This window comes from Meleagris gallopavo, chromosome 11 (genome assembly GCF_000146605.3).
Source record: "Meleagris gallopavo isolate NT-WF06-2002-E0010 breed Aviagen turkey brand Nicholas breeding stock chromosome 11, Turkey_5.1, whole genome shotgun sequence".
NCBI lineage: Eukaryota > Metazoa > Chordata > Aves > Galliformes > Phasianidae > Meleagris > Meleagris gallopavo.
Genome location: NC_015021.2, coordinates 18,554,013 through 18,577,888, shown reverse-complemented (window position 1 = coordinate 18,577,888; position 23,876 = coordinate 18,554,013). Strand labels below are relative to the sequence as shown.

Here is a 23,876-nt window from a genome sequence, read left to right as displayed (position 1 = left end):
ACCGAGGATACGTTCTGCTTGCCAAGTTTGTAGTGCCACCTCTCAGATTCCCCTGCTCCCTGCTTTTTGGATCTGTACAGTGCCCGTTTGTATGTAGGCATACCGCGGTGTTTTTTTGCCTCTTTTTTCAAGAAAATTGGAATTCTTTGGGAAGCAAATGGATACTGAGGAGGACGATGCTAAAAATCTCCTTTTGAATCTTTAAAAAGAGGGTTGCGAAGAAATTGCTTAAATTCAGCCATCAATTTAGCTTCATATTAAGCACCTCGAAGTATTTATGATTGCAGAGCAGGTGCAAGCGAGGATTAGTAATAAGGTAAGGGAGCTTTTTCCATCTTTGAGGCAGCAGTGTTTGCTCAGGTTTATCAGCAGTCTTTTTTTTTTCCCCTTTACAGTCTGAGCTGATTTATTTGCATTTTCGGTGCTGTTCTCCCATCCTTCTGAGTCTTCTATAATACGCCTGCTTGTTCCTCATCACTAAATATACATCCCTTCTCCCTTCCTGCGCTGTATTTGGGAGTTTCTTTGCTGTGCACACGTTTTGGCTGTTATTTGGCAACTGTCTATAAAGTCACCAGTCTGCTGTTGAAAATGATTTCTCATCTTGCACTTTTTCCACCCAGCAGTCTGCCAGGAAAACTGCAGCACAAAAGCCTTTTTATTTGCTTTTTTTTTTTAAAAAAAAGCATTTAAATCCCCCCATGGGAAAGGGTCAGAGGTTAGGGGATAGCCATCAGATTTCCCTCTCTATTAAAAGCGAATGAATTCCCTTCTTGCCCCACCCCCTGGGGTTGGGTGCACGGGGATCCAGCCCCATCCCACAGGTTGGGGTGGGTGGATTTTGGGGTGCTGAGCAGAGCCCTGGCGGCTGGAGCAGCACCTGCACCGAGCTCCAAATGCTGCTGGGGGCGGTGAGATGCAGGGAGCAGGGATTCCTCCTGCGTGGCTGGAGAGGAGGGAAGGGTACCCTGCTTCATCCCACTCCCTCTGAGATCTGGCAGGCTCCGACAGTGTGCTTTACTAATTCTTGTTTTATCAGCTCTATTTAGTGATATAAATGGCACGAGCGAGGATATCAATTACCAGCTAACCGCAGTGATAGTCCATGGTTTATGGGATTTAATGATTTCTCTTGTTTTGAAAAAGCTCTTGTGACGCCAGCAATAAAGAACTCCATAAATCATCTAAATGAATTGTGTTCCAGTAAAAGCAATTTTTGCTCTTTCCTTGCGTGTCTCCCCATCCTGGTAATTAATTGCACTACCGTTGCAAGTGTGTTTGTGGTAATAAAGGTTTCTGTAAAGGGACTTTCTGGATGTGGGTCCTGTGTTTACTGAACTCCCCTGTGTGCCTTGGCTGTAGGCAACCACTGTCCTCTTGAAGTCGTGACGTGAGCGTGGTGCGGAACGTCCCTGCTCAGTGCTGTGCCACATGCCTCGTCCTCCACACTGAAGGCAGTGAAAGCCCATTTAATGGACTGCTTCAGTGACTAAGGCTGAAAGCAGGAGGTAATCACCACCTGGGCCTTCTGATTGCATGTTTTGATTTTTATTTTTTTAAAAAAAGCTTTTCCTTTTTCTTTTTTAAAATCCTGCTGATTCTATCATTAGCTAGTTAAATCGTCTTAAAAAATAAGCAGGAGCAGTAGACTTCAGTCCTTCAGCAGAGCATAGGGGTATTCCTGCAGTTATGTGAGAAATGCTGCTTTTTCATGCTTTCTGTTGTTTTATTTCCACCTTCTTCTTTATTCATGATGGTGTTTTTGATCCATTATTTACAGTCTGGATGTATTGAAAGGGCTGGAATAAAAGTATCGCTGTTCCTTAGAAGAGAGAAACATACCATGAGGAAAGGGATCGAGTTGGACTGTTTTAGAGAATTGTTAAGCCACAGGGTTTACATTTACCTGAGTTATATTTCCACTGCCTTTACCAATTGTTGAAATGAGCTGTTACTGGTGATAGATGTAACAGACATTTAAGTGTATGTATTTCATCCATGTAGTCCACTACGTGCTCAGGTGGAGTTCCACTTAATGTTGCTGACAAATGGTTTACTGCACAGAAACATTAATCAGCAGTGGGAGAGGTGGAGGTTCAACTCCCCATATGATTAATTGGGCTGGTTGATGCCGAACACAATATAATTAGAGATGTGCTGAGTCCTTCAAATATTTATCATGTATCTTTTTTGGAAAATACCCACATGCAAAATCTGGTAAAACTGAGTTTGTTGTGGCTGCTGAGTAGGCATGCAAGTAAGGTTAATGGAACACAACTCTAACAAGATATTTCATGAAATGTGTGTAGGTTTTAGTGCTCTTTGCTCTGAGACCCTCTCGTTAGACTGACTTTCATTAACATGAAATATCTCAGAGATGTTGAGTTGCATCTTACTGTCCTTGCCCAAGCAAGCATTTCCATAGACCGTGAGAATTCATTGGTAAATATCCTGGCAGTGACATTTCTGGCTGTGCAACCAGACGATTCAGAAGTGGTGACTGTGATGCTAATGCTGCTTACTTGAAGCTTGTCAGTAGAAAGTTTACTGTTATCTCCATTAACTGGGAAGCATCCGAGTATCTCCTGTTGCGTCATGAGTGCAACCACTGTCATCCCTCTTTGCTAAAATCAGTTGGTTAATCAGGATGCGTGTGGGTTTGGGGCTTTAAACTTTCTTTCCTCTGAACATGAAGAACATTCAGAAAACCGATGACTGACTAGAAAGCATCTCCAAGTCCCTTTTTACTATTCATGTCAATGCATTTGAGCATAATCTGATTCTTGAATTGACAGGTCATTGAAGGAATTCCCTATTGATTTTCTTACTTGAGTTTTCTTACTGTGTGATGTAACAATGCTAATTCCTTATGCAACAGCAACCTGCAGGTAATCGCTTGGCTTTGTTGGCCAATGCAGCAGTTCATTGCTGGACACAGAACATTGCTCATTGAGGTGTACGGCAAATAAATATCCAACCATAATTTCTGGTAGAGGTAAAATACATTTCCTGTGTATTTCTTTATATTAAATTAGTTTTCTGAGTTTTTTTTTTTTTTCCAGATAACAGTCGGTGTTCTAGAACTCCTATATTATAGTCCATGGGAATCTATAATTTTGCAATGGGAGAGCAAGGATCCAATCTTTTATGCATCAAAAAAATAAATTTGTTGTACCCAAGTCCGTAATTACTCATACTGCTGTTTGATCACGTTCCAACTTTTACTTTGAAATCTCATTGCACTTTTCAGTAGTGAGCAATTATCCGTGCCTTAATTCTTACTGATGGGAAAAGTAGCTTTAGTGGGTGACTGATGGGAGGTTATGTGGGGATCTGGCAGCAAGTTTAGTGAAGCTGTGGAGAGAACTGCCCCTCAGTTCTGTCTGCAGCCAGTAGGTGGGTGTGAAACTTCTGCAAGAGTGACAAGTGGTTCCAAGGAAGAATGAAAGGGAATGAACAAAATGTTTGAGGCCTGTTTCTATAAGATTACAGAAGGAAGCAGATGTGTGCATAAGTCTTTGTGTGTTTTCAATGGCAGCTCAAACAAATTCAGTAAACAGTGCAGGACATCAAACATACTGCTCATGCGATGGCTTGGGAGGTGATGGGGCCATTGTACATAGTACATTAGTCTGTACTAATACATTTCCTCATGCAACAGCCCAGTGAATTGTCTTTCTCGGTCCCTTCATAGTGTTTCAATGCCCAGGGTAAGAGCAAAATCCTGGCATTCAGTGAGATGTCTCCTTGGCTCCATGTATCATATAACGGTCCCGTGTCTGTGGAGGTCCACAGATAATTGCCAGAAACCTACTGTGTATACATATGGTTAAGTCTGGTTGTTTTTTAGTTCTGTTTTTTTTTTTTTTTGTAAGTAGATTTTAAGGTTTCATGAGAGGCCATTTTTAACTGTGGAAATGACCATATGTTTGTGACATCAGATGCTAGATGGATTTCTGCAGTTTTCTAGGAATTGGAATACCTGCACATGATTCTCAGCATGTGCTGAAGAAGCTTTTGCAAACCCAGGAAAAAATTCTTGGAATGAATCCTTGATTGTGTCATTTTCTTCCCTAGCAGAGAGAGAGGGACTGTGTTTTAGGGGAGGTTTTCAGAGTTTATATTCTACAAGAAGAAAGTAGAAGGAATACATCAGCTACGTTGTCAATCAACTTTCTAACTTCATATAGTATGAGAGAGGAGAAACAATGGGAAAGCAAGCATTTATATTTATGCGTTTTGGTAAAATAGTGTAAAAACAACTAGAAGATGTTTTCCAGAGCTTTAGTAACAGAACGGCAGTTAGCATAAAAATTTCTAAGGACTGGGATAAATAAATACCAGATGTGCTTATTTATGTAGGATTTGATCCATTTCCTATTGAGGGGAACTTTATTATTCGGAAGACGGAAAAGAGGGGAGACTGTGTTGTCCTTCTGAAGTAAATGGGAGTCTTTCCAGCCTGGTTGTCAGAAAATATAGCACAGAGGTTCTGAATTTAGAGTAGAAATGTTGTTAGTGCTTGTACGGTTAGCTACCAGCACTCAAGTGTTGGTGAAAGTTCATTTGGAGGAAGTAGGAATATAATTAAGGGTATTTATTTTTGACTCCTGCCTTTTCTTTTGTTCAGCAATTATTCAGAATTGGCTCATCTGTTATTTTCAATAAAGCATCACATCCAGCTGAGATATGTTTGACTTTCATATTTGTTAGGGGGAAAGTCTGGGAAAAATTGGAACGGCTCCAATTAGGCATATTTATTGGACAATTAGAATAAAAAGCAGATGAAGTTTTACTGAAAGATACAGCCAGCTAGCAATTTATATTGCTGTAAAATGAAAATTAGATGTCACTGAATTGTAGAAAAAGAGCTGAGTGCTAAAGTTTTATTGCTTATTGTTTGTATTCCAGGAGCAAGCAGAGAGTTCAGTCAAAATCATCACCTGCTTGTGTGAGGCACTGTATGAATAAATAATATGTTTTGTGTTCCAAGGAGTTTTGACTTCACTCTACATGTGATTTACCACAGTCCCACCGAGTTCATGTGTTCACTACATGTAAAAGTTACAGAAATTGTGGATGAAATGGAATGCAGTGTGAAAGCGAAGTGGCCAGAAAATGTTCAGAGAAATAAAAATTTGGAGGCAGTTTTTAATAGAATCCATTTGAGAGTTTTCCTTGTCTTTGATAAACTTGGATTTAAAAAAAAGTACATATAGACTTGTGGTATACTCTGTGATAGTGCAAATACATGAAGTAAATTCTGTATGCTCTGATTCTGGCTTCAAAGTAAATAGAGAGATTCCACAAATGTTACTGGAGTTAATATGTGCAACAAATATACATGAAGCTAATACATATGAAGAACAAGCATTTCTTTTAATTAGGCAGTGAAATAGGCAATTTTTGTACCCTTAAGTAATAAAAGATGCGTAGTTAAAATTACTTTTTTTCTTGCTGTTTCAATTTCTTGTTTATAAAAACTTCTGAACATAAAAAGATTGATTTTTAGCTTATGTTCAGTAGCCATTCATGTGACACGTACCATTCGGCGTGTGAAGGCCTGATCAAAGTTGAACAAAATTTAACTGGAAACTTTAGTTTAAAGTGTCCATTGAAGAAAAGAGTCTGCACGTTCTACGGGACGTTTGCTGCAACTAACATTCAAGACTGAAGGAATTTTTACAAAATGTAAAACCTGACAATCCATTGCCCTCCATTCACCTCCATCATTATCTACTCCTACAGACCTAATACTTTTGTAATGTTTTGGAGTGCTTTTCTTGAGGTTTGAAGTTGACTCTGACCATCATATTTTAGTATAGCGTAAGTAGGAACAAGAACATGGCCTCAACATATATTTTGTAGCATTTGGAATCTTAACGATGTATAACATTTTGAGAGAGCTACAGCTTTCCTTTTTGACCATTTAGCAAGGTTTTGCACTGCTAGATTCATGTTTTCATTGTCAGCAGAGAGAACAACTTTTAGTTCGTTCAAACTGTAGGAAGTCTGCAGTGGCTGTTTGCCATTGACAGGTGCAAATGAAGAGGAGAACTGATGTGATAGTTTGCCTTTGCTTTTCCCACACTAGTTCTTCACCCAGTTGTTGGGCCTGTGATGTAGCAATTATGCTGTGACAGTATTTTCCTGCATACTCTCGTCTAAGATCTTAACTTCCACACAACCAAGAGAAAGAAAGACTTGGGGCACTTTCAATCTCATGCCTTTACTTGGCACTTACATTAAAATATTTTCCAGTACTCAGTCTATTTTGTTTTCCCATCCATAAATTGAACTACTACATTGGAATGCCGTGAGGATTAATGAATGCTTGGAAAGCTCACTGCAGATAGAAAAAATACAGTGCTGCCTCTTCAGCTCATTATGTATAACGCTGCATAGTTCAGAAGTTATGGCAGTTGCATAGAGGATCTGGCAGAAGAAGCAAGAAAATATTGAACTTCCTATTAATGGGGCAGCCATGAGTCTCTCTTCATCTGCCACCCATTCTTTGTTCAGAGATTGGCAGTGCAATGAATGATCCCATTCTCATGAGTGTTCTCCTTTGCAATAGCCTTTGAAAATGAGGAGAGTTTCACATGGGGAAATCTTGTTGGACTCCTGATTGGCATTGTTCAGCTTTTGTGAAATGTCAGTGTTTAATTCTTTTCAAGTTTGTTCCGAAATAACAAAGTTTATGGGCCTGGCCATTTGGAAAGCAAAGGGTTTCCTGTAAAGAAACATTTAATATAAACTATGGTAGTATTTTTGAAGTCCATCAGCATTTGCTATGAGAAATTAGAATTCAGTTATTCATATCTATGATTATGATATATATCTATTCATATAATATATTCATATATATTATATATGATAACAAGGTATTTGAAACTTCATTTTTTCATTAGATATAAATAGATCTCAGTGGGAATTGTAATTTCTTATAATTTGTATGCAATATTTTGAATGTGTTTAAAAGTTTGGAATAATTAGGGAAATGTAGTGACAGCTTTGGCTGGACTTTATCACAGAACTGTGATGAAAACATCTCTGTTTCTGACTATTGCATTTCTTTGCATTTTATGTGAGGTCAAGAATCCTGTCAGAAATTCCAAGTGGTAACAGTGATGGTAAAGAAGCTTACATTCAAAAAGCCAAGTGCAGCTTTGAGTGGAACTCAAAACTAGGAGAACACTAAGGATATGTCATCTCAACCAAAAAGTTGTGGCTGTTATTTGCAGCAAACTGCTTGGTGTTTGGTTGGTAATACAATTGAACTGCCACCTTGTGATTGCAGTCAGTCAGAAAATATTTGATGTTTTGAAAAATGCAAGATGATTCTTAAACCAGTGGGAAATGTGTAAACCCTAGCAACAAATCCAATCTTATGTTTGATTGTCTGTGACTGAGGCACCGTGTGAAAAGAATGTGATGCTTCCAGAGCTTCCTATCCAATGGTAATTTCAGTGTTAAAAAAAATCATAGATAGGCAAAGAAATATAGACTGACAGACCCGGGTCTGCATAATGCAGTTTCCATTATCAGGTCCTCAGCTGAAGTGCAGGGAACAAGAGCTGTGCAAAAGAGAGCAGTATTGGTGTCAGCGCCAGAGGGAGCCGCTTGCCCAGCTCTTGGTTGCAGAGCAGCTCCAAGGCTGGAGAGAACCAACAGAAGGGGACAAAATGGCAGTGAAATCATGATACACTTTCCACATGCAAAATACTGTTTTAAAGGTGAAGTTACGTGGGAGGTGGGAGTTGGTCTGTTTGCCAGTGTGACGTTTTGCTTATAATGAATAGTTTGAATTACATTCAAATTCTAATAATAGCCCTTTTTTCTGGATTGCTGTTATAAGTGTTTTGCGGTTAACAAAGTATGTATTATAAAAATCAATTACGATTCTCAGTTACAACTGTAACTTTGGACCTTCTGTTTGCTGTAATAGTGTCAGTACATCTTATGTTTACATATTGGACCTTTAAGGTTGTATTCTTTTTTCTTAACAATGCGATATGTGGCAGGAATTCAGATAAGGCTAACTCTTCTTTTCCTCGAATGTCCACCTTTGTTTTCTCTAGTAATTCCATGTTTCATATGGGATAATATGCTCAGATGTGTGGGATACAACAATTCTGGACTTCATGGGTAAAAGTATTATTATTCATGTGTTTATATGCCGTTGAAGTTCCAATGTTGCAAAGTAAAATCAGAGCTGAACTGGTGGTTTTTTTTGTTCCCCCTGCCCACTGTAGAAAAGCATCCCACACAGCACCTCTGGAACCCTGGTGTAAAGCATTTGTAATCTATGTGCTAGGACAGATGAAAGATGACTTAAGTAGTTAAGCAACTGCTTCTGCAAGTTGTCTGGGGTCACAGAAGTAGCCTCTGGCAGAGTGAGGAATTGAACCTGAACCTCTGAAGTTCTAGTTCACCTTATTCATAAGATATTCCTTCTTCTCTTAACCTTACTGCCATAAAATGTGATCTCTGCACGCTAAAGATAATGCTTTTAAAACTAGATTTGTGTGTCCTCCTACTGCTGTAGTAAAGCTCACTTATTTACGGGCATGCGTGTACGCACGTATGCACAAACAGATGCACAAATCCTTTCCTTAGACAGGGGCTCTGCTGATGAGGCAGGTGTAATAGTACTGAAATCAATTCATCAGCTGCAAAGTTATTATGTCGTTGCACTGAAGTTTATTTGGTCTGTCTGCTTACGAGATTTCCAAGGCAGGTACCTGCCCACAGAGGTTAAAGAAGGTGTGTATGCACGTGCACTCACATTTTTTAAGTATGTGTTTATATACACAAATAAATGCAATTCAGCATTCTAGCAATTATACTGCTAGGTTTAAATGGCAAACCAGCTAGTTTTCAAGTTTCTCTGTTGTGATGATAAAGAACAGAAGTGTTGCATTTCATCCTGGAACTTTTTACATTTTTATGTGAATTGCAAATAGGTGTAACTTGACAAATCAGTTAATTTGAGTTAGAAATCAGGAACCAGGAGCTGTAATGGTTTTGCTTGAAATGCTCCAGCTGAATCTCTCTGCACACTTGCTGACTGAGACAGGTGAATAGAGGGTCAGGGAATGCAGATGTGAGGAGGTGTTTGGGTCTCAGGAACATCTAGATGTTGAACTGGGGTACCAAAGTCTCTAAGTGAACTCCTGTAGAAGGGCTTGGATCAAAGCACAGATGGGCCTGAGGCATCAGTTAAATCACCTAACTGGTTCACCTTCTTTCCAGGATCTCCTATAATGTTGTTTGTGTGTCAGTGCAACTTTTTCTTTTTCCTGGGCAAGGTAATGGTCTTCAGTCGGGGAGGAATAGTTGATTTCATTAAATTTGCAGCCTCTTACCAAATTTCTAGAACAAAATCCCACTGAAACAAGAGAAAGATGCCTATAGAGAAATCACTACATGAAAACTGTAGTTATCGCTTTCAAATGTACTCCTGCACTCTGTTTGCAAGTTCAGAGATTGTCAGAAGTGGACTGAACAACCTAAAACATTTGAAAGACTCCTTAGTGTGTTTTTAATGAGGTTGGCTTCATCTTTCTGGTCTTTGATTCTGTTTATTATCTTTTTGTTTCAAAGACAAAACAAGAACAGACAATTTGTTGCGATTTAACTTGTTGTTAAGGACAGATGGACTGGAAGGTCATATAAAAAGTCTCCAGTTTTGTATCAGGTCAAGTACAGTGTTTTCAAAGCACCATTTGAAACTGTCATATACATTGCACTTCCTCAAATGCTTTTGCAAATATGTTTTCCAAGTGAGGCTTTTTATCCAAGAACCTTCTCTCAGTCAAGCATTCAGAGAACCATAGTTGTTGTTTGTATCTTGAAGGAGATTATTTATTACTAAGACAAAATGAGTCTGTGGTATCTCACTTCCCTCTGCAAGGTGATGTATCAAAACCTGGAGGATTGTGAACAAATCAAAGCAGAGTAATTGAGCAGAAGAATGGCACTTGAAGTCCAATCTACGTAATTGTAAATTTAGAGAAACAGAGTGGCTTGGTGGAAAAACTCTGTGCTGTGGCAGAGTCTGGTTTTTGGTTGTCTGGGGGAAGAGACGTTACAGTTTTCTAGGAGGTTCACCTGAATTCCATCAGGAGTCATCCTTGAAAGCCACAATCAAAAATAGGAGGTGCAGTTTAGCTCAAATAAGGTTTAGCCCTGAGCCCATTGAAATCCTAGGAAAATTTCCCATTGATGTCAGTGTTCTCTGGATCCTGAGGCAGTGGCTCTGGCAGTGTTGGGTTCTCTACTAAATAATGACATTCTAATGAAAAATACTACAGCTGTCCATAGTGCTTCTGTGAAGAAACATTTTTTTTTTTATTGCTTGCCTTTAAAGAGATCTCAAAAAAAAAATTATAGGTTATTTATCTAGAGCTCCATTTAAACTTCTTAGCAACAACGCAGTAATGTGGCTCAGACATACTTTGTGAATAGGCAAGGTGCACAGAAAATGCATAGGCTTTGCAATTATGTCCTCTGATGTGAATGAACACAGACAATCATGTGACACCTACAGCATTTTGTTTAAGGGAGAAAAACAATTTGGAATGTGCCACATAAGAGGTCATCAAATTGAACTTTGAGACTAGATTTTTTTTTTTCGGAAGACTGGACGATTTTATTGCTGTTAATAATATTTGTAGCTCTAGTATGCAAACCAAGATAAGAATAATCAAATCTCATGCTTCAGGGCATAAGCTAATCACCTGCTGGGTTTGGCATAATTGGTTAATGCATTGTACTAGGAAAGGAGGTTCACTTTCTGTGAAACTTTGTGTCCTGGCTGTGCTCACTGAAAGCATCCTGGATTTAAGAGGCCAGAGTTTCCTGATCTCTTTAGACAGCTCTTTTGTCCATAAAGTGATGTGTATTGAGGGCCATTTAATATTAATGTTATAATCTTATTTTTGGATTTCCCGATTTTGTGTTAGTACGAGTTACTCCATTTCATGTTAGAGATTATACACAGTGCATTCAGTGTTCCTTGCTTTTGCCATTTGTTCAAAAGTAGAAAAGATTCCAAATGGTGTAAGAAACAGAATTAGTGATAAACTGCTGAGTAGTGCGTGCACACACATGAATTCATATCTTAAATTATAAATAATTAATTTATCTATCTGTCTTGGTATCTGGACATAGAGAATGGTTGTACTACTTATATAAATAACGAAAAACGTTTACAATGCTTTGCAGGCCCCAGATTAGACAAGTAATAAGTTGTAATAGGTTTCTGATTAATTCCCTGGCAGTAGGAGTTGGACTTACCTGATACAGAGTCTGTTTCTGGCAGTGGATTCACCAGAAACCACCTGCTGAAAATCAGTGATTCTGTAATTGAATCTCTGCTCATTTTAGTGAATGCGTTTTGTTTTCTTAGGCCCAGATTGTGGTGGATTCTGGCATGTGGATACGAAGCAAGGAAGCGTAAACATTTTTCCCTGCTGAGTCCATGCACTCTAGTGAACAAAAAGACCATTCCAAGCCCTGTTAAAAAAAAAAGAAAAAAAGAATTATGCTTCTTAGCAAAAGCAAATGTGATATGAGGTATTGAAACATCCAAGTCAGAGTTCTCCAAGATGTGTAAAGAAACATCTGCAGCACTCCCCTACCTTCAGTTGATGAGTTGCAGCATTATTGTTTTTAGATTAATTTACATAGAACTCTTTTTTTTCTTTTACTATTGTATTAAGTTTTTTTGTGGACCATACAAAACCTGTATGCTTACAGCACGGTTTTAAAGCTGGGGAGCAGTATAGTATGGTATTGGGCTGGGATTTCACTCACAACATCAGTGGGAGTAAGGGGTGAGGTTGATGAAAGGTCTGGAACCTCCTTAATGCTGCAGCTCAGCTTGACCTGCAGAAAACCTATACCTTTCTTAGGCTGGAGGTCTGAGCTCAAACAAGCACAGGAGTGTTGTTAACTGTTCTGCTGCAGGTTTCTTTTTTTTTTTTTTCTCCTCTCCTATTTTTGTGTAAAATTCAAGATGTTGGCTCGTACAGCCCAATACTCCTCTTAGGAGAAGAACAACAACAACAAAAAGCCAAGTTTGTTATCTATCTGAGAGCCCTCAAATGCAGGCTTGGAGGAAAATGTAAAAACCTCTAACGCAGCAGAAATATATGTGGCAGAGTTTTTCTCCAGCTGAATACTTCTATTAAAACATTTTCGTAATTTCCACACAGTGGTAATCATTTTATTGCTTTTTCTTTATCTATACCTATTACTGTTCATAGTGTAGCTGCTCAGTTCTGATAACCTAATAGAAATGCATTCCAAGAGGAGCTCAAGATTTGAAGAATTTCATAAAATTCTCTGAATTTCCACTTCAAAGTATGCTGGCACAGTTTACTGTGGCTGTTATTAAGACATTTGTAATTCTACTATTTTGATCTGAAAGCGCAGTTATTTCATTTCCTGGTCATTTATATGTTTCTCTTCCAAAGGAATTTAGGCTATTTGAAGTTATCTGTCCATAGTTAAGGATTTACAATTAGTTGGCCCATCACCATTGTGGCAAATGTTGGTTTGTGGGATTCCTCAGAACAACACTGAATGAAAAAAACAGCCTTGCAGAGACAGACCCAAATTGCCCCCAGGCAAGATTACGCTTGGTATTTCAGTGTGAGAATCTGTTAACTGTTTATATATAAAGAATTTTTGTAAGGGAGACCAACTCAGCATAGAAATATGTTTATCTGTAGATGTGCTTGCGTTGGTTCTTACCTAATTTTGCCTTTATTCACTAAACAATCCTTTAAGCAGGGACTTGAGTTTGTACACTGAAGTTTAATTTTGCTCTCTCTATATGCTGCTGGCTCCATAATCACAAAGTGAGATACCTTAAATGCATGTAAGTGATGAAAGCTTAGAATTCCTATGGGTCATCACTGATGTACTCAGTTGTGTCCAGGACTTTGTCTTGTCTTGAAACGAATTCATTGTGTGCATCTTCAAAAGTCAAATAATTTAAAATCTAAATTATAAAACTGTTGTAATCGTTTCAAATGAAATTGCAATAGGAAAAGATCCTGCGAGGCATCAAGAATCCTCAGTTCCCATCTGTTCACTAAATATGAATGTTTTTACTATTTTACAGAAGACTGGTTAGATTTGCAAGATGTCTTTTTCAGGTGCCTATAGGATTCATTACTTATAAATATTTAAGGACTGCTTTAGCATAAGCATGTGCTTTAATAGAAGAACAAAGCTTACCATGTGCAATTAGTCCCTTCCAAGTTGTAATCCCAGTTAGCTATGTGCCACATAAGGTCTAAATATTGAACAGCTAAACTCAATCTGAATTCTAATGTAAATAGCTATATTGGCTGTCCAGGAATAATCTGCTATTTGTTTCTCTCATGTTTTGCATGTCTTTCTGACTTTTTTGTGTGTATGTGAACACCGTATACGAGCATCTGATTCTCTGGGTGCACATATAGAATTTAATCTCACTCCTTCTGGCTTGAAGTTCAATGTCCAAGTCCAAGCTTTGGAAGTTTTAGTAGCAGGTGGACTCCACAATGCGTTTTAATGTGCTTTTTTCCTTTTTAAAATTTTTTTATTTTTAATTTTTGCCTCACACGTATGTTACTGGATAGTTCAGATGAATGCCTACCTATGTGCCATGGTTCTTACACTACTGCATGTTTCTTGCCCTGGAACAACAGGCAGGCTCGGGGCACGCTACGTTATGAACCCTGAACAGGAAAGACAAGGGACTGTCTTTTATGATTTCTACCAGCTTTTTCTTGCTTGTTGTACCTCTCTGCTTTTGTAGAGCTCGCTTTCTTTGTTCCTTTCTTCTTTTCTTAAAGCATCACATTCCTTCAGTTACTCAGTAGCTTTCTTAGCTGGTAAATCTTATTTTGTTAGAAGCCGCCTGCGATGTTTAATCCTTTTCCATTAAAATACTAAAATCTCTCTTTAGTTGTCAGACATCCTTCACTTCATGGTTATCACAGTCAAAGAATGAGATATTTCCTCCAAGGTTTGCTGGGAAAGTTTCTATCCCATCGTAGGAAGCTGACCCTCTTGGAGTGATTCCGAAAGCCAATTCATATGATCCACTGACTGTTTCTCTGCTTCAAAGTGACTTTACTAGACTGATATTTTTGTGCTGGTAACATGTACAGATATGGAATTTGTCTCTACAGAGGTGTGATTTTAATCTATCATCAGGAAGATATTTGCAGACAGCTTTTGTGCAGTAGATTATTGATAGCACCTCTCCCTTTATGCTTAGCATGCCAAGTGAGTGAGGCAAGCTCTAAAGAATTTCAATGGACTGTCTTAGACCTCCCTGAAATGGCAAATAAACTGCACAGTGGGTTGTATTCTCATATTTTGCAAATGTTAGACAGAAAAATAAATCACCACAGATAGCGAGACATGTATAAGTTTCTATCTGAAACATGGGTGCACTTCCAGAACTGCAGTAAAGAGCTGTCCTCTGTGTTTGAAGATGGGAAGCTGCTGGAATCTGGTATGAGTGGAGGATGTCTGACATCAGTTTCATTATGGCTACTTGCAGCAGACTTCTCACATTTGGGGAGTATGATTGATGTTTTAGCACCGCATACTCTGTGCAAATGACAACATCTTGAGCAGAACATGACAGATTTTAGAAAACACATTAGAGGAAATCTGAAGTGTCTTTCTGCTCTTTTTGATTTTTTTTTAAATTCATTTTTGCATGTGGTTTCACTGTTTCAACATGTGTAGAAATGTACTGGGGTAATGGAACCTCTGGAATAGAAATGAGAAGGAAGAAAATGAGTGTAGAGGATTCTTCTTCCAGCACAGAAATTGCTGAAGGACCTGATATTGGTGATGCTCTAATCACTGTGTGCTTTTCCTTATCAGAGGTGTTGAATATGGATACAAACTGTAGCTCAAATTAAACAGCATTAGTTTTACAAGCTGAAGAACAACACCTATTCTGTGTGCCTGGCTCAAAACCCTAAACGTCCCAATGAAAGTACTGGTTGCTGTGCTTTTCATTTTACATGTGAAGGGAAAGATATCCATTTAAACAGAAAAAACTCCAGGCTGCAGTTTATATCTTTGAGTTTGGGTGGTAGAAACGCTTACGATTTCAGTTGGAGCTTGGTGAAAACCTTGGCATAGGTTGACTGTAGGGACACCACCATACACGTCTCATGGCATTGCTGTATTTCTCTTTATTACCCATAAAATAAAAAGAGCTGTGCCTAGTGGTCTGCCATGGTGTTTGCTGGAGCCTACTGCATGGGAGATAATTTGAGGTTAGTTGTATGTATTGCATTTTCTCGTATGTAACGCATATAATCGTTTTGCCATCCAGAAACTGGAAACCCGTGACAAACCTAGTTCCGTTAGTCACTGAGACATTAGAGGATTTTATAAAAGGTAAGGCAAAAGCAGAGACAGAAAAGCCATCAACAGGAATGAGATCCAGTTTCCCACACAGTGATGTCCAAGGCCACCTGAGGTGTCCCAGGATAGCCAAGGCATCCAAGGCTGTAGAGAGCGACAGAGCTCTGGAGCAGGAGCATTTGTTTTGGGATATTTGGAGAGAATTTGGTTGACGGTCTAGATTTAGGGCTAATTTTAGCTAGGTGCATACCTAAACAGGTGTAAAATATTTTTTTAAATTAAATGTGTATATATATATATATTTAAAGATTTTATTCTGCAAAGCAATTTTGCAAAAAAACATTTGCACTAGTGCTAGAAGACCTTGCAGGAGCTAACTTTCAGGTGCAGATGGAATAATAATGTCATTCCACTGCACCTGATAATTAAGAGAAAGGGTGGAATTTAATATCATTTTATCAAATTAGCAATGATTTCGCTACAGTGGACAATCTCTCTACAGTGTTCTCTGTAAACAAAGAAGCAATCCACTCATGAGTTCTGGTTGAAACACGGCTATCATGAAAGTGAAAAATGGTCAGATGTAAGCAAGCTCATTTCCCTATATCCCCAAGCAGTTATTAATGGCAGCACTGCCATTTGTTATTTACCTTTTCTGTATTTAATCTGTGATCTAAAGTTAAAGTACTGTATAATCAGCAAGCAGATTTTTGAGCCATCTAATCCCAGCTGGTACTGTTGGATCTAGTTATACTAAAATATTTAGTTCATAATTTTTACTCTTCAACAGCATAGTTCTGCAACTGTGTTATAATTAAAGCAGATTAGGATTCAGACTGAAAAAAATAAAATATATTAGTTCAAAGATTAGATATATTTTACTCTCTCAGTTGATGCTTAATTCACCTCGCTGCCTGATAGAGTTTAGTTTGAGAATTTTCATTGCCCTGCAGAAAAAGGAAACTTCAGCAGGTGCAATGCTCAAGTAAGTTAATAAAATATTGCAGACATTTATATCAAGGTAGAATATTCTCTCGATAGCTCTGGTTTTGCAATTCTTCTTACCCTGAACACATTGTTTTTGTGAGTCCTGTGAAGAAGTTTGTAGTATGATGGATAACACGTAATGAATAATTAGATAATGCTAGGCTGTAAATCCCAACAGAAACAATGCATCTCTTAGATTAGTTGTTTCTTCTGCAAAGGGCGTTATACAATGATGGAGTAGAGCCATTCATTTTATATACGTTCCATTTGCAAGTAATCTTTCTTGTGAAAGAAAAATAAGATGTATGATAGCTTACATGTCAATTAAAGCATGTTAGGAATGGGAAAGCATTTTCAGAAGCCAGAAAACAAAGTTTTTCAGTTGAAGAATTAGCTCTTGGCTAGAGAGTAATACCTGTGCAAGAATCAACAGCAGCTTCATTATGAACCTACCCCTACCAAGGAGTCTTGCAATTAACAATGAAAATGAACGGGGAGGACTTGTCTTGTAATTAGTGCAGGTTGGGACATCTGAACTGTCCCAGCAAGAGCATCTGAACTTTCCCAGTGCAGTGAAAGAAAACTTCAAAGAAGTTACTATTCTTTCACTTCAGTTGGCTCATTGGTTGATTGGGTTGGGTATTTTAAAGGATTAGCCCCCTGCTGTGGCAAATAAGTGTTGAAATGCTGGAAATGCTGATTTTCAGAAAGACTGCTCAGAATGAAAGCTGCTTTTTCTTTCTGTTAATCGTATTACCATGTATCAGCAGAGTGTAGAAGGTGGGGAATTTGGGGAGGAATCTGCATTATGATAGCAGCGCACTGTGACCTTTCTGTGATACGGTCTCTCCTTTGTGGGATTGTAAGGTTTTCAATGTTAGCATGTCAATCAGTTGTCTTACATTCATGAGTCTTTAAAATAATTGATGCAAGTGAATGTGCACTAATTAGAACAATATTATGGATTGGGAGGATGTATTCAAAAGCAGAAAGTTCTTCAGTATTAGCTGTTGCTTCAGGTCCCTTTAAAGCCACTATTCCCTCCTTCCTGTCTAAAGAAATAACTTTCAATAAACTTCTCCAGGTTTTTGCCTTTAGTCACAAGGACATGCATGCTGCATTTTCCAGTGCTGGTACCACGCCAATAAACTAATAACACAGTGTTCTTCTTAATGAGGTGGCAGTTTTCCTACCTCCGAAAATTAAGAATGTCAGTCTGCAGCTATTTGGCATGAGGTACCTCTGCCCATATCACTCTTTTCCAGCAGCAGTGAAAACAAAGTAATATTATTATCCATGAGTCCAGATCCAACTTGAAGTTCTATACGTAATATATCTCCAGCTCATCCCCTAATCAGCATCTTCCTGTAGAAGTCAGGAAGGCTTTCTCATAGCTATTTCTGCCTGGTATCGTACAGCTGGCAGACAGGAGAGGGAAGGGGTAGACAAAAAATTAAAGGTCAGTCAGTGCCCTCCACAGCATGCAGATATTTGAAGAATGTGTGCATTGTTATGTAAGCAAAATGGAAGAGATCAATTTATGAACATGAAAAATTAAGTCAACCTTTACATAGAAGAATTACTTGCACTTCTAGACTAACAAGCCTCAGAACAAGTAGAATTCTGCAAAATTCAGTGTAACGGTGCCAATCATTTTCCACAGAGCTCAAGTGCAAAACACTGGAGTAAGGACTGCAAATGCTGTGGGAAGTGACAAAATTATTTGTTGTTTTAAAAAACTTATGTGGTCCGAAAAGTGACTGCAAAAAACGTCAGTAGATCTATGCCCTGCAAATATACTCTTTCTGCTGACTCCTATGGAAAAACAAGTATGTGCTATTCTTTACACCAGTTAGTACTGCAGAGCTATCACATCTCTGAGAAGGAATGAGCTGGATTAAGATTTTATTAATTAAGTCCCAAATATAGACTTTATTGTAGATGATGACATATGGACCAAAAAAAGTCCAATCTGATGTTCAGATCTCAGGCAGAATGTGGTGAAAATCAGAAAACCTTATAAGTCAAGTGAATCTCATCAGGGGTTGTTCACAACAACTTATATTGAACTCACTGACACCACTTCCAGATTCATTTTTCAGCATGTAATTGTATTTTAACACAAATTTCTTCAGTCCTTGTCCTTGAAGTCCTCTTTGTTCATCTGTGAAATAGATGCTCTTTGAGCAGTGGCTAGACCAGCTCAGCACAATGAAGACATTAACTTTTCTGTAACCAGCTTCTTTCTAACCTACAAATGGTACCTTGGCACTAACAGAGATGACAGAAACCACTCTTTCTATTGCTAGGCGTACCTTTTTTATTGCAAATTTTTCTTTTCTTTCCATTCTGCTTACTCCTTTCTTTTCCTGGCTGTTAAAAGAACATAAAGTTGAGAGCACGTTCTAAAGATGTGGGACACTTTCTGAGGATAGTAGGAAGCGTCTGTGTGATTAAATATGTGCATTTACATTTTTTTTCCACTGACAATGTTTAACTTTAAAGCAATTTCCTGTCCTGTAAAGGGCTGTTTTAATTTTAGCAGATGGTACCATTTTTCATCATTGAAACTGTAAAACTTTATGTAATTTACTTACATATAATTTGTATTTATTTCCTTGCAAGTTCTTAATTTCTTGAATGTAATAGCTCTCAGTGGATTCTGCCATGTACCGCTGTGCTATGCCAAATACTCAGCATTGATTTTCATATTGACTTATATCAATTGTGCCATTAGTGTGAAATAGATGGGAAACACATCAAATATAATCCTGAATGTTTTCATTCTTCAATCTGATATTAATAATTCAGAATCCATTTCACAGTGAATATGCATTTAAATCTCTGCCAGGATTAGAAAATAAATTTACCTCAAAGCCCTGTGACTATATTGGTTACGTGTTGGCTTATTCACTGCAATTTTTCCATTCTGCCATGTGTATTTCCTGCTTTTAGCTGTCCAAAGTGCAACTACAAAAGTCAGTCCTTCTCAACCCAATGATTCATCAAAGAAAATCACTCAAGGTCCCAGCTGATGTACTTGCATCATCTCAAACAATTCCTGCTTTTTCTAATTCTATCAAATACCTTCTGTTCTGGAAAAAAAAAAGCACCCTGCTTTCCCAGCAAACTTTTTCTACATTATATGGCAAGTTTCCTAGAGTCTGCAGCTCTTTGCAAGGCAGATGGGGAGTTCTGTGACAGCCCCACTTAAAACTGAGACGCAAGTTTCTGATGAGTTCAATATGAAAAAGAAATTCTGATTGAAATAGTAGCTGTTCTGTTTTTATTTTCAGTGTAAACTTGGAGTTTACACCCGCCTTGTATTTACAGTTCTCTGTATGTGTTGTAGATGTTAGTACTGATAGCACAGGATGAGTAGAGGCGACCCGGCACTCAGTGCCCACGTTAGCTGCAGGAAGCTGAGCAAGCAATCCTGGCTTCTGAAATCTAGAATGATGACCAAGGCAGATGGAAGTGCAGATGTTTCTGCCAAAGTGATCTCTGGTGAAACAATAAGCATGTCATTTAAATGATCATCTTTGGGTCTCAGAGCTACTTCACCATTGAGATAGAGGCGTACTGGGGCTTGGTCAGTGTGTTCAGACTGGCTGTGCAGGAAGCTCTTGTGGCAGCTGAACCCAGGCTGCACTTCCCGCTTCCAAATGTTCGTTTCATTGCACAAATGCAAGCTGAAGCTAATTCCAATTCCCTCCCTTATTAACAGGCCTTTCTGTATATCTCACCTTGGTGCTACTTTCCTGTGGTTCAAGTACACTTAGTTTTTATCATTACTGTACTCTTCTTACTACAGTTTTGAGTTCACTTCTCTCCTGCCATTTCTGTTTTCCTCAAAATGTGCTCACACCAGGAATCTTTCCTTCTTAGCTGAACATGCCAGTAATCACTCCTCACTCAACATGTTCTGACTGTCATCCTATGTTTTCCCTCATGTTGTTTCCTCTTCCTTTGCATTCAAGCATTTCATGACAGCAGGTTATGTTATTCCATATTGGTAAAACACCATGTGAATATGTAAACCGATATGCATGATTTTTAAGAATCATGTGAATCTGAAGAAGTGATATTTTTAAGTTCTTTGGGATTGATTTCAGTTTGGCATGTGTCGACTTGTGCTGAAATTGCAAATGTGTTTTTTTAAGTTGGTTGACACTTGAGTTATTCAGATGGTGTATATCTGACAAAGAACAGTAGAGGCAAAGTGAAGCTGATGAGTATTTGGGACAGAGAGGTGTGAGAATCATCAGTTGTATAGATGTTACAAGCAAAAGATGCTATGCCAATTGTTTTTGGTTTACGTGGTAGGATGCAGCTCTGCATGACCTGCCTTCTGTAAAGCATTTGTGTACTTTTGCTGCTAAACATGTCTTTGATGCTGATTTCAGAGGTATTTTGTCTGCATCTACTTTAAAACAACACATTATTTTACCTTACTACTAGTATAATATTTTTCTTTTCGTGTTACATAATTTTTAAGCTGGTAGGCGTGTTGGAGGTAAATGGATGCTGTCATATTTCTGTACAATTTCTATCTTTCTCTTTGGAGATTGAAAAGAATGCTTTCAAACTTCTTTTTTTTTAAAGTTATGCTTTCTCTGTTTGTTGTGCAGATCTACAAAAAGCTTAGTCTGCAAAATAGTTATACATAGCCTAGATTTGTGCAGAAGCTGGGATTGTCAGCTTTTTAATGAGACGCTTAGCCATTCTCAAGATCAATCTCTGCTTTATAGGAACTCTGACAGTACTGATTTGACCAACATTTTTACGGCCGCAGCTTTTTGCTCGTTGCCTGGAATTGGTTGAAGCACAGATCCAGGCACTTCTAAACGTAGACTTCTGTGAATAAAAATCAAGTAGAAATTTGCTGTGTATTGGCCATAGTAAAGTAGCTTGAGTCTCAGCTAAATAGTTCTGATATTGTCCCATTTTTTTTCCTGATAGTAGATAACTTAAATGCCAGTGTTACTCTAACCTTCAGAAATAAGGAGCCTGATAATTCAATTACACTTGTAAATTGGAGGGTTATAGTAATTAGTGGGGTTTATTTTGTCTAATTTATGGTTGAAATCCGCATCAAGCCTTGTGTGTCTTTCCTGACTGGTTTTGTTTTCTGATGTGTGGTGTCACATAGCCCCTGTGTTACAGCCAGAGTATTTACTTTTTTGACAGCGTAATACAGAACATTTTCAAACTTATCTTTAGTAATCTCATGGAGATCTGACAAGATAATAGCTTTTGCCTGTGCCCCGTGTCTTTTCCTCTTTAGCTATTCAGGCTCTTCTCTGGTGCTGTGAGTTCCTTAGATAAGTGTTACTTGATTGTTTAATATCTCAGGTGCTTTCCATAATGCCTATCATGCTGCCAGAAACCATGCTGTTTATTTCATTCATGTTCTGATCAATTGGGTATTAAGTAATTACTATTCTGGGTTATCTCCAAAGGCTTTTTGCCTCTGCTTACCCTCGGTTAGAAGGATGCTGTATCCTGGCACTCAGCTGTGTTGAGGTGTGTTGTACCTAATTAATGGAGAGTGGTAACAAACATTTCTTGGTCCACGGGAAGCAAGTTGCAGGCATTGCCAGCAGCACTAAACCAAGCAATTTAGTGTCATGCACATGAAAGTGCTCTGCAGATCTTGAAATTGATTTTGCTTTTTCTTGTGCCAAATGTGGCATAACGATGGCTTAAAATGTTCAGTTTGGTGCCCTAGGCCAAACATCCCCACCAGGCTGTCGTTGGGGGCTATCTGATGGCTGAGTGCTCATTTGAGGTGGAGAGCACTCATTTTGCACCTGCAGGAGAGCGAAGGACACAGCTTGCTCTGCAGGGAGCTGAGTTTGCCCTCACCAAATCATGCTCTGCGAACCACACCAGCCTACCGTAAGCGGAGAGGATCCGGGATTTGCTTCAAAATTGCTCTGCTGCTCTGAGCCAAAATGCAAGTATAAAAACAGCCTTTGTGTCTGTATTGCTGCTGTCTTTTTTCCCTCTCTCTTTGTATTACTCGTTAGAAAGATGGATCTTACAGAGAGGTGGCTTTGTGATCAGAAGCGCGTTAGCCGCGGTTGGGTTGTTGGTTGGTTGTAAGGAGCTCCCATGGCACAAGCGGCTGTGAGGGAGTTTTACATCTGTCTTCCAAAGCATGTGCTGCTCTTCTGCTTGCTGTGAAAGAGCTGCAAGACAAAAATCGTGTGCAATTACACCAAACCCTCAGATGTGATGCGTAACTGCAGTGGGCAATTGTAATCACAAGGGTTTTCTTAATAAATGTTGGTCCTGAGAGGACAGAGCGGTAATAAAAGCACGTCACTCACAGGGACTGCTAGAAAGGTGACCAGGGCATGCTTTTATTGACAAGGAATGGGCCTGCAGCTGCAGTGGAGATTGATCTATATTAACAACAGAGATGGTAAAAGAAATGTTGAAAAGCAGCCCTCAACCCTTCACCTTAAGAGAATCACGTGACAGAAATCTTAATGAAAATGGGAAATACCATCAATTCACTTCATTTTCTGTGCAGAGGAAAGTGATCCTCTTTCAGGCAGTTCATAAGACAGTCTGCTAAGTGAAGAATAACGCAGAGTGATTTACATTATCACTGAATTCAATCTTGAAGCCAGTAATTTTGGTGTCAACCCACAATTACAGGCAATCGCTTCCACTCAGCTCGTTGTTCTAGTCTGGTACTGTTTACAGTGTGTGCTTACCTAACGCACAGCGTTGCACTGAGCCATACTTTTGCTGTAATTAATCTGTGGTCTTGTATTGTCCTTATGTACCATTTCTTCAGTGAGAAGCTGTAAACAGATGAAAATGCTTCTGGTTAAAAGACAAAGGAAATCCTTTCAGAGTTGTTTCTTGCCCTCTGCTTGTTCCTTAGCCTTACGTGTTGTGTATATCAGCGTGTGGTCAGAACAGGTGGAAAGGATTTCTTGCAAATATGGTCATGGCAGCCATCTGAAACCCCATCAATGCTTGCATCTTCTGCTGAATTTGTGAAATTCTGGAATAGCAGCACTGTCACAAAGCTGGAGCCCCATGCTATCCCCCTGCCCAGCTGCTTGGCAGCTGGAGCAGCTCCAGCTTCACTCCAGACCATTTCCACTGGGTGAGCTCCTTGTCCTGATCACAGCAACTCCTGGGGAGAGGTAGAGGGCACAGCACATGTTGGGCTTCAGGTTGGAGAGAGTACACTCCAGTCTTGGGGAAGATTCCGTCCTGTTTCTGTGCCTGAGCTTCAACTTTATTTTTCTTAGTGATTCTTTCAAAGTGTTTGTTTGTTTGTTTTTATCAAAGATAATTAATTGAGTTTGAGTATTACCAAACTATGTTATGATTGAGTTAACCTGAATTGGTTAGCCTTGGAATATGGAGATGTTACTATTCCATTGATCCTCAGAAAACCCAAAGCCAACATTTACTGAATATGGCCCTAGTTGCTCGTAGATTAGTTTTCTTGGTTTGCCAGGAATGTA

The 23,876-nt window shown here is 38.8% G+C and overlaps 1 long non-coding RNA gene across 1 annotated transcript; it reads right to left on the bottom strand.

Annotated features, from left to right (window-relative positions):
• Positions 1-22,292: 22,292 nt before the first annotated feature.
• On the bottom strand, positions 22,293-23,408 carry LOC109369519. Its single transcript, XR_004160901.1, has 3 exons — positions 23,288-23,408; positions 23,109-23,198; positions 22,293-22,574 (listed from the first exon to the last, which is right to left on the bottom strand). It is a non-coding gene; the product is annotated as an uncharacterized LOC109369519 (long non-coding RNA).
• Between the last annotated feature and the right edge of the window lie 468 nt (positions 23,409-23,876).